The following is an 11846-nucleotide window of genomic DNA, read 5'->3' on the forward strand; positions in this document are numbered from 1 at the left end:
TTTCTTGTTTTTAAGAAAATCAAGAAATCGAATCTTGGCCCAATTTTGCTGTTCGAAGCGATTTCAAGAATCAAGAAAATCAAGATTTCAAATCTTGGAAATCTTGGTCCAAGAAATCGAATCTTGCAGCCAAAGCGCGTTGGATCTCCATTACGAGCGTCAACGACCCAATTTCGGTAGGAGATGGATCACAAGCCCAAATTCTTAAAGGTGAGGCCCAATAACCAAAATTTAGCCCAATCAAGAAATTTCTTCATACTTAGTTGAAAATCAGGCCAAAATGTCAAAGGGCCCAATTTGTAAACATCTTACTTGTTTAATTTAATTTTTTAATCTTTAGGAGCATTACATGTAAAATTCGGCCCAAAACAGCCCATATAAGTGCATGGCCGAATTTACCTTATTATTTTATTAATTAGGTTTAATTTTTATTAGTTACTTGTGAGATTAGGATTTGTTGGAGGCCTATATAAGCATTGGCCAGCCACCCTTTGTAAACACATCTGATTATTATTTTTCTATCAAATTTTAGATTTGTTGAGTGCAGAATTTTCTTTGGGTTTTTCTCCAAGAATTCTCTCTTGAGTTTTCTTTAGAAGTTGTTTTAACAATCTTTGGATTGTGGGAGCCATCTTCAACCTTCTTCTTGCCATCGATATTCGTTGGAGGGGAGATTAGAGCCGTTTGAAGAGATTTGTGAAATCTTTCGGGATTTCAAGGATCTTTAGGACTTCAATTTACTTTCTTGCTGTTCATTCTTTTCTTTTAAATTCTGTTTATGCCGATTCTTTTGATCTAACTTGTTTATTCTTCTTGTGAATTTCCAGCCATCTTTATTACTCAAAAAGATCGATCAGTACTCATTCTTGGTAGCCAAATTTGACTAAACTTATCTTTTCCAATTAATCTTGTCGAATTCTTCTTGTCAAAATTGACTGTTTTAGGTTGCTGGAATTTTGGGAAAAATCAAGTTGCTGGAATTTGGGGCTTTATTCATCGGTTTAGTTCTTGGACAGATTCGGCTTGTTGAAAATCAATCTTGGAGATCGATTTCGTGTTTTTGCATTCCGAAAACATCTATTCATAAGATCTTTGATTCTTGGCTGTTCTTGATTATTTTGGGGATCTTAATTTCCAGATCTGATTTGTTTTTAATCTTATTCTTTGTTTTGATTTCAGATCTGTTCGATTAGAGCTTTCGTAGAAGTTTCTCGTGACTTGGCAACTCGATCTTGGTCTGCGCACGCCTCCGTATCATTTGGTATCAGATTTTGGGCGTTTTAGATGTTCTTGGTTGATTTCTAAACTGATCTCAATTTTTTTAAAGCACAAACAGCAGTTTTACCCAGAAAAATTGTTCAAAAAAATTCATTTAAGTGGGTAAACGTTGTCCAATTGATCTAAAATTTTGCATACATATTTGTGGCACTGTGATTGAATATAAAAAAATTAATCCCGCAAAACAAATTAGTCAAAAAATCAAAAAAGATGAAATTCAATAAAAATTTTAAAAAAGATTCAGCGGGTTGAATTTGGTGCCCAAAATTTCCAGATAAAAAATCCAATATATAAGGACATTCCAGATTTAATTTTGTGATTTTTGGAGATCGGGAACACCTCGAACGAAGTTGTCAAGTTACTCCGCAGTTTTTCGAGTTTTCTGTTTTCAGCAATTTTTATTGATTCTTAGCTGTAGGTTTTCATTTGTTTGCTTTTATTCTTCCGTTACGTTATCTAACACCTTCTTGTTTCTTGTGTTAGTAGGATTTACACGTGTGCACAACTCCTTCCTCGGTGCAACACGAATCACTTGGTGTCTCGTCAGTTTTTGGCATCCTAGTGCAAATTAGGATTCTTTGGTAGTTTGGTTCACACTCTCTAATTGGTTGATATAAACTCTGATAAAGAACTCACAAGATTGAATTCGACCTCATTGAGAATTTGATTTTTCTTTTTGAGTGATTAACGGTGAGGTTTTGATACGAACTCGTCTCGTGATGTTTTGAGTCGTATGTGTTGCCCAATCGTGAATTGAGTAAGGATGGATTCGTTTCGGTTTTAAAATGAAACAAAATAGAGATAATGGCTTCAAACAAAGGTAATAAACAAAATAAAGAGGAAACAATAACAAATTAATTGGCTAAGACCGAAAATGAACCAACAATAACGAATTGTTGACCCGAATCTCAAAATGGTCTTTAGGTGTTTTCGGTTAAAGGAAACTGGAAAGGAACCTTGACCCACTATCAACTATGATAGGAACCAAAGGTATATTGAACGCCACACCAAAGGTGATAAGTTCAGCAACAAAGAAAAGATGGACGCCACAAGCTATGCTTGATAAGTCAAATCAATTCCGAAAGAACAAAGAGAATTGGATAGCTCACAATTCAAATATTTCATCTATATTAAGCAAAACGTTGTTCCCTCTATGGCTGATTACATCTATTTATAATGCTAGAACAAGGTAACCGAATGGTCAAAAACATCCACTTAATGTGCCATAAAAAACTGATGTCTTTTCTTATTCTTTGAACCAAATAACTCCTTCCATAAAATCACTTTAATTCAGCTGATTTGAATGTCTTTAATGGATTAGAAAATGACTCTTGAGTTGTCCTTGGCTAGTTGAATAGACACCATCTCTTACCAGCTCCTTAATGACATTCAAAGGCTTGATTAATTTCTCTTAAAAGCTCCAAAAATGGCTGGAAGTGGAAGAGTTGCTGTTGAATTTTAAAGGGCATAAAATGCTCTTTAAAAACTCCTTTTAATGATCTTTAAGCTCCTTTTTTTAACAGCTCCTTTAATTGTAACTCAAAAGAACTTGAACAGCCACTTATTAAATGTGTAACAGCCTTGAATTGTAACCACTATAAGCTAAAAAGTCACCTGCAATAAACACATTAAAATGAGTTTATTAAACACATTAAAACACTTATTAATCATAACACATATTAAACTTACTTAAATAAATGAACTAAAACATATATGCAATAATTATCCAGCAACTAGTTTAATTAAAGAAGCATAATTTAAAGAACTTAATTTATGCATCAATAAATAATCCTAGGAACTAGATCAATTAAGAAGCATCTTATTTAATAAAGTTCAATAACTAACTCATGTATTAAAACTTTAAGATAAGTTAAATTAATTGATCAGAAACTTAGTTATTAAACTAAAACAAGTTAATTAAAAGAAACAAATTCAGCTCGCAATAAATTGCAAGTAACGCCTTTTGAACGGTTTGAAGCACGACTATCAAATCCGGTCACTCCCTCTTCCCAAGCTCGTTCCACATAGCTTGCTATTGCATTTCGAAATCTCTTAGCTCATGATCGAGTTATTGGTCCTCGTGGCAGCTCAATGGATTCGGTAGTAATTGATGCGAACCTGGTCGCATCATGTTTCAACCCAACTCGATGTCATCGAGAGTGGCCTAAGCTTGAGGGGCCGAAGTGCAAAATGAAGCCTAATCTCAGCTCGTTGAGCTCAATTCAGCTCATTTCCAGCTCATTGAGCTCATTTGCTTGTTTGAGCTTACTTTGCGTTTTATAATTTTAGTTGCTGGAATAAAATAAATGCAAATTAGTTTATTCAGCTTAAATAATTAAATTGCATTCTAATTCTGGACTTTTTAATTAGAAGTGTTTAAATTGTGTCTAAAGTTGAGACAAATTAATTTCATATTCTAATTAATTTGTCTTAGCTGTTGTTGAATTAAATTTATGTCTAAGTTATTATTTGTTTTAATGTGTCTTAGATTAGGCAAATTAATTACATGTTTTTAATATGTCTTAGTTAGCACATGACATGAATTTATTCAGCTTATTACATCATTTTAATGTGTCTTAGTCCAGCTGAATTAATGAGCAGATTTAATGTGTCTTGTTGCTGTCAATTTAAATGTGTCCTAATATGAATTAAATTTATGAATTAAATTGCTTTCAGGTACATGCATGAATTGGCTTTGAAGAGAGTTGATGATTCCTTTTCTTCATGTGACTATTCGTGAAGCTCAATGGACCATGAGCTGAATTAAAATCCAGCAATAGTTTTTAGCTTCTCCAAGTGGCTGTTCGTGAAGAGCAATGGACAAAGAGTTGTTCACACAAGGCCATTCATCTCACAAAAATGTTTTCACACCATAAGAGCTATTCATTTTCGTTCATCCACACTTGGAGGCTGTTGGACATCAAGTGTTCACACACTTGGGTTGTTCGTGTGCTTAAACTACCATTAATTTGGCTGATGCTTATTTAGCTACCCAAGGAGGAATTAAAGGCTGCTCATAATGTTTTCAGCTAATCAAACATTGAACAAAATCATTTCAGCTCATTAGTGCAATTATTAGCTGAATTGGAAGACTAAACAACCTGCCCATTGATGTCACCTATGCATAGAAGTTTCCAAATGACTTTTTGGTTATTTCAACAGCCATTTGAGTTCAATTAAGTGTAATTAAGCTGATTGCTTTGAGTTCATTCGGCTGGAACATATTCAGCCTATAAATTGTTGTTTTTGTAATCATTTGAAGGTTACTAATTTTGAGACTTTGATCAATTATGAACTTTTGTTCAATTGGTGAGTATTTCAACTCCCTTTGTTCTCTCTTGACTCCATTGACTTATCAAGACATTCTTATGGCGTCAATCCTGTCAATTTCAAACTTATCACTTTACTAAAGTGTGGCGTTCAATCCTATATCGTTGGTTCTTATCTCTCATAGATATTGGGTCACGATTAACAATTTTTCATTATTTCAAGCTAACGTAAGATTTGGGTCGATATTGCATATAATATCGATTCTTTCTTCAGCCTTGAAATCGAACCTACCCTATCCATCCTTTAATCACTTAAATATTTTCTTGTTTCCAGCCAATTTGTTCTTTTCAACCCGACTTGAAAACCTCAACTCATACTCCTTAATTTTAACAATCGGACACATCAACGACTCGACTCTCATCACCGAGGCCAGGGTCGCATCAGTAATTTCCCGGGCTAAGGTTGCATCATTCCCCCCCTCTTCGAGGCGATTTGCTCCCAAATCGTCACCTACATCGAAAAGAGATAAATCAGCAACATTAAAAGTAGCACTAACCCCATACTCACCAGGTAAATCTAACTTATAAGCGTTATCATTAATTCTCTCCAAGACTTGAAAAGGTCTATCTCCTCGTGGTAATAGTTTGGATCATCTTTGATCGGGAAATCTCTCCTTGCGCATGTGAATCCAAACCCAATCACTAGGTTCAAATATTACTTGTTTACGGCCCTTGTTAACTTGATGTGCATATTGCTCCGTTCTTCGTTCAATATTATCCCTAACTCGCTGATGTAATTGTTTCACAAAATCTACCTTTTTCTTTCCATCTACATGCACCAATTTATCAAAAGGTAAAGGCAATAAATCCAATGGAGTTAAGGGATTAAATCCATACACTACCTCAAATGGTGAAAACTTGGTAGCTGAATGTACCGATCGATTGTATGCAAATTCAATGTGAGGTAGACACTCCTCCTAATACGAGCACGCCCTGCGAACTTCATCGAGCAAGTTTGTCAAACCGAGCATTGACATGTTGGCAAGCTGATCCCAGCTCGTTTCCAGCTCCACGAGCTCCGTCTAGCTCAAATCCAGCTTATTCAAGCTCGATCCAACTTGCCTGAGCTAAACCGAGCTCACTCCTAGCTCATATTTAGCTCACGAGCTAAACCTTAGCTCAACTTCAGCTTAGGAGTTTAGCCTCAGCTCAACTTTAGCTCACGAGCTAAAACTTAGCTCATTTTAGTTTAAACTCGGTTTTGTCTTTAATACATTAAATAAAATTTGCACATATTCATTTAAGCATTAAACTTGTCTTATATTAATATTTGTTATTAATATATCATTGTCATTATATAAATTGATTATGTTCACATAGCCGAATTAATGCATGACATTAATGTGTTCACATCATGCCGAATTTATGAGTGTTCATGAGATGTCTTAATGACTTGTTTATTTCATGTAGGTACATTCCTTTGGACGGTACAATGTATGAATGAAGAAACATCTCTTTTGGGCATTCCACACTCATGAATGAAGAAGTATTAAATGCTGGTGCATGTACGGCTAGATGCAATGTTTCTACAAATTCATGCATGTGTCGAATGCATGTATGGACATTAAAGGCTAGTCCATGAATGGATCAAATGCATGGGATGATAGAATGCATGAATGGCTTAAGTGCATGTATGGTGGCTGTCTCTTAACTTTCCAAGGCACTTATTCGGCCAAGAAGTAGCTGCTAACTAATTCTATGTTGACCATAGAGCTCCTTGAGCATGTTCACACTTTGAATTGACCTATAGGCTACTACACATGCATGGATGGGTTCAAGAACGTCCAAGGGAAGGAATTAACTCAATAATTCAACACATTGATTGAATTAAGTGCATGCACAAAGGGGAGAACGAATTTACTAGGTTCATGCTACCATTTATGAACTTACATGCCATTAAAGTGTTTAATTATGAAGATACATGGTCCATACAAGTGCATGAACGTCCTAAGGAGATGAATGCAACCTTTTGGTGCACATACAAGTCACTTGAAGCCTTTCTTTATGACTAAGCATTCATGCACAAACTAAGGGGGAAGAAAGTGTCCATTCAGCTAGTGCATGAATCTGCCGAATTTATGAACTATTTTAATACATTAGTGTGAACGTTTTTATTATTGTGTGAACACCTAGATGCCGAATTTGAATGGTCATCTATGTGCCTATAAATATTTGTTTTCTTTCATTTGTAAAGGACTTTTGACTTTTGATCATTTGAATGAACTTTGTTCAAAGAGTGAGTTTTCTCCTCCCTAAATTCGTACGAGTTTCGATCTGACTTATCTAGCGTGCTAGTGGCGTCTATCATTCTCTTTTGAACTTATCACCTTGCTTTGGTGTGGCGTTCAACCCTTCTACAATTCCGCAATCCCACCTTGAACCGAATAGAAATCGGGGTGACACTTTTTAGTGTTGAATCGTTTCTGGCGTTTAAGCTCATTTATCCATTCCACCGACTATCCTAGATTTTACCCAACTATAATATCTTTTTACAAAATCGAGCCTTCATTTATCAACTTCCATTTTTCTTATTTTTATACTTAAATCGAGCCTACTACCCTTATAAATTTACCATCACCTTAGCCAACCTTTAAAACCATTTGAAAGCTTCCGCATCTTTAGCCTTATTTCATCCTATTTCCGATAACTCAACTATTCCTCGTCGACGATCGGGCAATCAAGTGAATCGACTCAATCAACCGAGCTGGATCACATCATTTGGTATCAGAGCTACTAAAACGAGGAATGCCGACGTTCGTACCAAGCTCGGAGTAGGTTCGTAACGAAAAAAAAATCAAAAAAAAGGAAGTCAAAAAAAAAATCAAAAATTTTTTTTTGAGTTGGAATTTAATTTTTTTTCTCTTCCTTGTATTTTGTTTACAATTGTATTGGATTTAAAAAAAAGGAGAAGAAATTCAGAAAAAAAATTCAAAAAAAATCGAAAAAAAGGAAAAAAAAAGTTACAAAAAAAATCGAGTTAAAAAAAAGAAGAAAAAAACAAAAGTGAAAAGTCTTGTGAGTTTTATTTTGTTTTTTTGTTGCTTCCGAGCATCCATTCATTTTACCATTCCCTCTACCCCCCCAAACGCCACACATACTTTGATTTTATTTTCTTTGTTTAGCCTACCCTACACCCGACGTTATCCCTTGTAACCCATTTGAAGCCGACCCTCTAAGCCGCAATAAGTCTTCTTGAAACAAAATCCGAATTCATGAGAGTGAGATGAGCGGAAAAAGGCACGAGTGGTGAGTACATTAGAGCGAGCAAAAGCCATTAGACAAGTGTAAACACGAGTGGAGTGTTATCCAATTTTCTTTCCGAGCGAAATTGTGAGGTTTGTGGTGAGGTACTTCATTTTTTTTATTTTGTTTTGTGATCTAACATTTTCTTTTTAGCAACAAAAATCATGTATACGAAGAGTTCACCGAATCGGAATACCAATATTTGGTTCAAGAAAAGCGAAGAATGGCGACTAAACGAGACCAAAGTGATCGAGTTTCTTCAAGTCGTAAAACGGAACCAAGAACCCCACGGAGATATACCCCCGACTACTACTTAAGAAAAAGTTCCTATCGTGATTCCTTTTCGCCATCTACTTTGAGACAAAGAGATTTATACTATGACGCATATTCATCAGCGAATTCGAGAAGTGACTTCGATCGAAAGTCCTTTTCATCAAGAAATTTGAAAAGACGAGAAGCCGATTACGATTTTGATTCATTCCAAGATGGCGTTCGAAGAGAAAGACATACTCCTACTAGATCTTCAAAGAAATCTTACCCGGAGTATTCTTCACGAAGTTTTGATTATGAATCATATGCAAATAGTTCTTCATCTTTCGAACAAGATTTGTATTCTCATCGTTCTTTTGTACATTCTTGTAAAGAGAAAACAAAGAAAAGAAAAGAAAAAGAAAAAGCAAGAGAAGAAAAAGAAAAAGAAATAAAAAGAAAAGAGAGGCAAGAGGCAAGTAAGAGAGAAAATGAGCGAATCTTGAGAGAACTTGAAAAAGCCTTTGAAAAGCCTTTGAAAAGCAAAAAGAAAATGAAAAAGGAAATGAAAAGAAATTTGAGAGTGAAAAAGAAGATGAAAAAGAAATTGAAACAAAAGAAACGAGTGATCCAGAAGAAAAAGAATCGAGTGAGAAAACAAGTGAGCAAGTGAGGATTATTTCCACTAACCCACCTGTTTGATCTTCTTATGAGTTAACTTTTCAGGTTCCTAGAAGTTTGTGCGACCAATTCCATCTACATTACCTTCCAAACGAGAGGTGTTTTAGTTGTTCGAAAAAGGTAAGTTCGCGAATGACTACCACCCACTTGCGATTGAAGGTAAGGAAGGTAAGGATTCTTTGTTTATCGAATCAAAGTCACTTGATTTGGATAATTTTTGTTCACTTACTGTTGTTAACGATTTTGTTTTAAAAGGTGCCATATACAGTTTTTTTTATGACGATTACTACATTGGCAAATTTGTTGACAACATTGGATTAGTTTTCCCTAAGCAAATTTTGAACATGTTTGATCAAAGTCTGTCACGTAAAAATTCTCATGTGTTTGACCCTGCAAACTTTTTGAACTCATGTGTTAAATCTTTATGTTTAAATATGCCTGCTCAATTGATTTGTGATAAATCTGCCTGTTTGAAAAGTTGCATGTTCGTTAAAAATTCTTTGTTTGGCATCCATGTTAAAAGATCTTCACATGATATGTGCAATTGTGTTTTTCATGAACAATCTTTGAGTTTTTGTGCGAAATTTCCATGTAGTGATTTGCATTCCCGATTAATACTCTTGAAGTATGAACCTTTGCATTTTGGTATGCTCGGTTTTGTCAAATCAACATGTGTGTTTAAACTAGTGAAATATAATTCGTGTGGTGAGTTGATTATATCTTCTTCTAATATGTTGCTTGTTGGAATTCCTAATCAAGTTCGTGTGTTCAAGCCTGGTATTTGCTACATGAATTCATTTTATGGAAACATTAAGCGCTTTGCATCATTTACATTGAAATTATGTTTGCTTGAAGTTTGAATTTTTGATAAGAAGGTGAAATTCAATGATTTGGGTTTCAATTTTGATTCATTTATTAATCACCTTGTTTGGCCACATTTGAAATTTTCGTTTCATTTCGAGAAGGTAAGGCCAACCTATGTTTTTGGAATTGAATCAAATTTCCATGGTAACTTTCCTTTTCCATTTAAGTCCATAGTTTTCGATAATACTAACCCGTCTTATTTTTGTGAATTCCACCCCTCGAGGAGCAAGACATGTCATGGTGCGTCACCACCTATTCAAATTTATCGAAGTAATAGGTTTGTCTTACGTTATCTATCCAAAGAGAGAAGATTCATTTTGACTGAGAAAGGTAAACCCAATCCTCAATTTTCTTCTCTTCATATTCGTCAAGGTAAGTCATCTGAAAATTTTCAAATATCTTTGCTCACTTCGATTGAAGTTGAAAATTCCATTGATTGGTTGTTTGGAAATTATTTATACTTTGATGTGATGGATTTTTCCTTTTGGAATTGTGATGATGTGATTATTACGTTGGAATTTGGAGACTCCCCTTATGTTGTTAAAAAACGAAAGGAAGAATTAGCATACCTTTGGCCATGGCATACCTTGCATGAGCAAGACAAACGACCAAATGAGTTACTATATTCGATTAAAGAAATTAAAATGTTTTGGATGAGGAATAATGTGTTTAAGTGCCTACCATCATTTTTAACCAATTATCCCTTGATCCAACTTAGTTTTCATGTTTGTAACGATGGTCTAACGAAACTCTTTGATAAGTTTATGTATGCTTGCTTTGTCCAATTGAGATTTTTGGCATATGTTCGATTGAATGAATATTTTATGAACTATCGAACACATTTGAATTTGACTCCTTTGAGTTTCTTTTTATTGGCTGTGGTAAGAATTTTTCAGGTTTGTGTGACATCTTCCATCCCATTTGACCGAGGAAAACCATGCATGAGTCAAAGTTCTCCCATGGACAAACGGCTCGACTTGAGGACAAGTCGCCTAAAAGAGGGGGGAATGATACGAGCACGCCCCGCGAACTTCATCGAGCAAGTTTGTCAAACCGAGCATTGACATGTTGGCAAGCTGATCCCAGCTCATTTCCAGCTCCACGAGCTCCGTCTAGCTCAAATCCAGCTTATTCAAGCTCGATCCAACTTGCCTGAGCTAAACCGAGCTCACTCCTAGCTCATATTTAGCTCACGAGCTAAACCTTAGCTCAACTTTAGCTCACGAGCTAAAACTTAGCTCATTTTAGTTTAAACTCGGTTTTGTCTTTAATACATTAAATAAAATTTGCACATATTCATTTAAGCATTAAACTTGTCTTATATTAATATTTGTTATTAATATATCATTGTCATTATATAAATTGATTATGTTCACATAGCCGAATTAATGCATGACATTAATGTGTTCACATCATGCCGAATTTATGAGTGTTCATGAGATGTCTTAATGACTTGTTTATTTCATGTAGGTACATTCCTTTGGACGGTACAATGTATGAATGAAGAAACATCTCTTTTGGGCATTCCACACTCATGAATGAAGAAGTATTAAATGCTGGTGCATGTACGGCTAGATGCAATGTTTCTACAAATTCATGCATGTGTCGAATGCATGTATGGACATTAAAGGCTAGTCCATGAATGGATCAAATGCATGGGATGATAGAATGCATGAATGGCTTAAGTGCATGTATGGTGGCTATCTCTTAACTTTCCAAGGCACTTATTCGGCCAAGAAGTAGCTGCTAACTAATTCTATGTTGACCATAGAGCTCCTTGAGCATGTTCACACTTTGAATTGACCTATAGGCTACTACACATGCATGGATGGGTTCAAGAACATCCAAGGGAAGGAATTAACTCAATAATTCAACACATTGATTGAATTAAGTGCATGCACAAAGGGGAGAACGAATTTACTAGGTTCATGCTACCATTTATGAACTTACATGCCATTAAAGTGTTTAATTATGAAGATACATGGTCCACACAAGTGCATGAACGTCCCAAGGAGATGAATGCAACCTTTTGGTGCACATACAAGTCACTTGAAGCCTTTCTTTATGACTAAGCATTCATGCACAAACTAAGGGGGAAGAAAGTGTCCATTCAGCTAGTGCATGAATCTGCCGAATTTATGAACTATTTTAATACATTAGTGTGAACGTTTTTATTATTGTGTGAACACCTAGATGCCGAAT

This window comes from Gossypium hirsutum, chromosome D13, assembly GCF_007990345.1.
Source record: "Gossypium hirsutum isolate 1008001.06 chromosome D13, Gossypium_hirsutum_v2.1, whole genome shotgun sequence".
Classification (NCBI taxonomy): domain Eukaryota; kingdom Viridiplantae; phylum Streptophyta; class Magnoliopsida; order Malvales; family Malvaceae; genus Gossypium; species Gossypium hirsutum.